Source organism: Lolium rigidum, chromosome 4 (assembly GCF_022539505.1).
Source record: "Lolium rigidum isolate FL_2022 chromosome 4, APGP_CSIRO_Lrig_0.1, whole genome shotgun sequence".
In the NCBI taxonomy this organism is placed as follows: Eukaryota; Viridiplantae; Streptophyta; class Magnoliopsida; order Poales; family Poaceae; genus Lolium; species Lolium rigidum.
The window spans coordinates 103847356-103852127 of NC_061511.1; the positions used below are offsets into that span (position 1 = coordinate 103847356).

General features: G+C 40.1%; 1 long non-coding RNA gene across 1 annotated transcript; it reads right to left on the reverse strand.

Moving 5' to 3' along the window:
* Positions 1-3769: 3769 nt before the first annotated feature.
* Positions 3770-4268, reverse strand: LOC124708744. Its single transcript, XR_007005307.1, has 3 exons — positions 4147-4268; positions 3989-4047; positions 3770-3813 (listed from the first exon to the last, which is right to left on the reverse strand). It is a non-coding gene; the product is annotated as an uncharacterized LOC124708744 (long non-coding RNA).
* Positions 4269-4772: the final 504 nt, after the last annotated feature.

The window sequence follows — 4772 nt, forward strand, 5'->3', positions numbered from 1 at the left end:
AGGAAATTTTCAGGCACCGGCACGGCCTCATTGACCTTTGTGCTCTGACAAATTCTAATCTTATAGAGGTGGTCTGTTGTCCTGTATTTGGGCCGGGCAGCAACAACCATGAATGACTTGATCCTGTAGACCAACCCTCCTTCAGTTTCTCTTTGAACTGGTCCACTGGATTGGCCGGCAAGGAACCCTGCAGTATCAACTTAGCTTAAATGTATATCTCATGTAAACATCTAATAGCTCTTTTAATAATTAGCGTCATTATAAGCTAGAACTTACTGCTGGCTGCATCATGTTGCTAAAAGAACAAACAAAAAAGTTGCATACAGGTTGAGCTGATTGCATGAATTTTATGCACAGATGATAATGGTCCAACCAAGGATGTAAATGTTCAATTAGCAAGAAATGGTGCGATATACTGAATAGTCAAGCCAGTTGAGCGCACTGCAGGAAAAAGTAAAGCAAACACCAGCAGGTAACTAATTTCACTAATTTGAGCAAATGGATGAGTTCACATATATGTACTGCTAATTAAATGAGTTCACACAATATGTACTGTCATGTTTTTTGTTATCCAAGGGATGAATAAATCATTGACAAATAATTAGATGATTATATTGTTATTGGTTTCATAATCTAAAGGGTGAGTAAACATTAGACGATAAGGCCAGGCTAACTGACAAAACCTAATATAACCGGCTGATTAAACTCAACCAAAGAAGCAAAAAACGAAAACATCTGCAAATGTTAGGTTATGTTATTGATAGAAGAAAGAGGTCTCCACCACAAGCTAAATAGATATGCTAGCAGGTGATAATACCGTCCAGGTGTACAACAACTTATTTGTAAGTATATATTTTTTGTTCTAAAGACAGAAGAGTCGACAGATTGTATAAATTGAATGTAAGGAACACCGGTAGGTCACTTCCGCAGAAGTTCTCAAAATAATTTTCTATTTATTTTCATCTATCCAAATTTTAGCCCCATACTTTATCTCCAAAAACACCATAATAGACAAAGCCGTATATGTTATGAGTTTATGACCTAGCAGATTGTTTTCCTTTGCTAACTTGGCTATGAGTATTGACAAAAATTATGTTATGAGTTTCTGACCAAAAACATAGAGCACCACAGTCCCATGCAAGACACAGCTGAACAAGCTTGAGCACCACAGTCTTTCACACTCGGAAGATAACGAGGCAAGACGACACTTTTCCGTTACCACCTTCCATAGCTTAGTTCCTACCCAGCATGGAGGGACAAGCACCAGCTGGCTTCCCGCCGAAAACTGGCACCCATTCACACACATCAATACAAAATTAAGGACAAGGTGAAAAAAGTATCTTGCGTGTCTTGGATTATGCAAAATTTCTATATTAATTTTGATTTTGCAGAATATAGTCAGCCATTTATTTTCCAATTTTACTTCTATTTTCACCAAAAGCTAGCGTAGACTTTTAACTAACTTATGGACCTGTGTTCCAGGCTGATGTGTTGGGCGGAAAACAGGAGCATTTGAAGAATGGTCATAACACCCAATCAGAATAGAAAGACAAGAAGCCTTACCGGTGGGTATCAAGAGAGGAGAAAAAACAATGGGCACCGAGAGACAAGAGAGAGGCCTTATCTACAAGTGAAGGTCACACATGTAAAGCGAACAGCCTCGCTAGAGAACACCATCTTACTGTAGAATAAAGAGGAATGGCTTGGTGTCGATAGACGCTGGCAAATGGAGAGCCGCGAGAAAAAATGGAGGGCAAACAATCTACAGAGCTACTCAAGCAGATGCTAATCTGTGTATCAGCGCCTGGTATGTTATTCGTCACTGAATATTTATTATAAGCCAATATATTTAAAGCTATTCTCTAGTGCATTCTCTAGTGCTATTCTCTAGTGCATTCTTGTCTTCAAAGTAGATGGAATTTGGAAAGAAAGATACATTAGCTCCTTGTTGTTCTAGCAAGGTTCCGGTGGTTTTGTGTTGTTTTTTATCCGTATCAGCTACTGTCCCTAACTAAGCCATTTATTCTTCACGTCCACTGACATTGGTACATTGAAGGAAACTAAGAGTGAAAGTTATAGTAACCAGATGATATATCAGGTCAAATGATTCAAAATTATCAGTGCTACTGAATTATAAGCTAAGGCAAGTATTGCCAATTCAAAAGCCCAAAACGGAGCAACCAGACAATATACCCATGCTTTATTGTTCCATAATAAAATAGATAAATTTTCTTGATATATCTTTCTATTTAAAAAACAGAATTTCAAAACATACGGCTGATTGTAGAAGAAAAGAGAATCCTCCGGAAAAAATGTGATCTAATTGTATGCATCTCATAGGCACCAGCACTACATACAATTGGATGCATGGAATTAAAAGAGTTATACACATCTAGAGCGGTCTCAGTATGAATTTTCTTGTAGAAAATACTACATCTTACTCTATTGTACTTAAAACCTCACAAACCATCTTCAGGTCGGCAGGTCGGGTGGGAGCCATGGAACCAAGGCTACAATGATAGAATATGCAAAACCTACAATGATGAATAGTAACCTTTTTTGCTAATAGAAAACCATCTAATCTAATATAATCAGAGAATGCAATCCGTAATGCCCCCACCTGGAATGAGTGCCTTCACTCTGATGTATTTTTGAGGTAATTAAGCTTTTCTTCCCTTGGAGTCGATGATGAAGACCAGTAGTTTACCTTGCCAGTAGTTCAGGGTGAGGAGGCAAGTTTAAGGATTTCGTATACCTGGGGCTGCACGAGAGCCTCCTTATGAGCGCCGGAGAGCAGAGAGTAGCAGAACGAGTGCCTCGCAAGATCCTCCCTGCACCCCGCACTCCACCTGTTGTGAGGACGATGGCGATGGCCCGGTCCTCCGCCTCCACGCTCTCTGTATGCCGCCTCCTTCTCTAGTGCGTGATGAAGACAAGGAATGTAAAATAAAATCACATAGTAATTCTAAAACACCATTGTTGGCCAAGTAAAGTGCATGACTGAGTCCCTCTTTCTTGAACGAAAAACTATATACAAAAAGCGGGTCTGATTACCATGCACAAATTTAACAAAATAAATTTGTCTTCCCATTGAAATACAAACATGAACGTAGTACAACTGCCAAATAAAATATAGATATTTTTGTGTCCTAGCAAGCAGTATTACAATAAATAGGTCTGCATAAAGCCATGAACTAATCTAACTGGATCCCACGCTGCAAACGAAGTACATACAACATGCTGCACCACCAAAAAGGAAAATAGTTTAAAGTTGAGTGTTCCTATAAATGCTTTCAAACTTAAAGTATGATATAACTGCAGTTTGTATTTCTCAAAGTATATGAGTTGATGATATCCAAATATGGGTTGCAAATTGGTAAGAACAACAAATGCATGACCTAAACTGCCAAATGCACCCACACCATGCCTGGCCATAGGCAGCCCGGCCCGAAGCCCGGCCTGAAAAATTCGGGCCTAGGCCTAAAAATGTTGGCCCGACACCCGGGCCGGGCCTCGGTAGCCCGAAAAGTCCATTTAACACTACAGCTCGGCCCGCGGCCCGACAGCCCGATGGGTATCTTTGGTCGGGCTGGGCCGGGCTTGGGCCTGATTTTTGAGCATCGGGCTTAAGGTTTACCTTGATGCAAAAGTGAACCTTTTCATATAAGAAACGCCCAGGTTTAGCAAAAAATCTGCCAAAAAATTAATTGTAAGAACTGGAATAAACCTAGCAAACTTAAATCTAGAAAACGATAAAGTCAAACAACACACCTGTAATATATTAGCAGAAATGACATGTAGGTAAACTGTAAGCTGGAAATTACAGCAATCAGCCCACGAAAAAGTTGAAATTGGGTACAGACCATGATAAAGACTAAATGATGTTTCGGAAATAACCAATATATAATGGTTAACCAGTGGCCCAAATAAGTTTCATAGTCAATACTGGACACACAGAAATGCCTTCCGAGTTACCTAGATATCATACCTTCCTTTTAAACAAACCACCAACAATACAAAATAAAGTCAGGCTTCTCCTTTCTTGACCTGCTCAATATACATAGAACAATATAGACAGGGCAATATAGATGGAAAAGGGGCAACACTAGTGTAAATTTGAGTAGCGGAAAAGATTGAATCTATTACCTTCGCTTTAGGCAAGGTGGTGTGGAGTGAGAACATGATGTCATCGCCGGCTCGAGCGTGCTGCAGTCCCCTTGCCTCTTCCGGCCGCTGCTGACCGCATATGCTTTAGGACGTGATAGTGCAAAATCTGCACGGGAAAATACACAATCTAGTTTAGAAACAATAGGAGATGTGTAGGACGGATAAAAACGTGATAGTGCAAAATCTTCACAGGAAAATACACAATCTAGTTTAGGAACAATAGGAGATGTGGAGGACAGACGGAGCTCACCATCGACTCCTCCAAGCGACGCAGGGCAAAACGGCGGCCTGCGCTGCTTTGGCCGGCAACCAACTGCACATCGGGCGCAAAATTTATGAGGTTCAATATTAAAATGATTAGCATCAACTAACAATATGAAACAAAAACTATGCATTTCGATATAGGTGAAAGCACTCGTAGATTATGCAATTGCGAAGGGGTGAGTGGTTCTAGTTAATTATGATTTACCTACTCAATTACTGGTAGAACAATGTAAGTGGATATCGTGTTTTAGAGATTCAGATGCATCAGACAAAAATACAAAATGATCTGTTATCAGTATCACCCAATTGTCAAGGTAACTCATCTCCATGACCGCGTCATG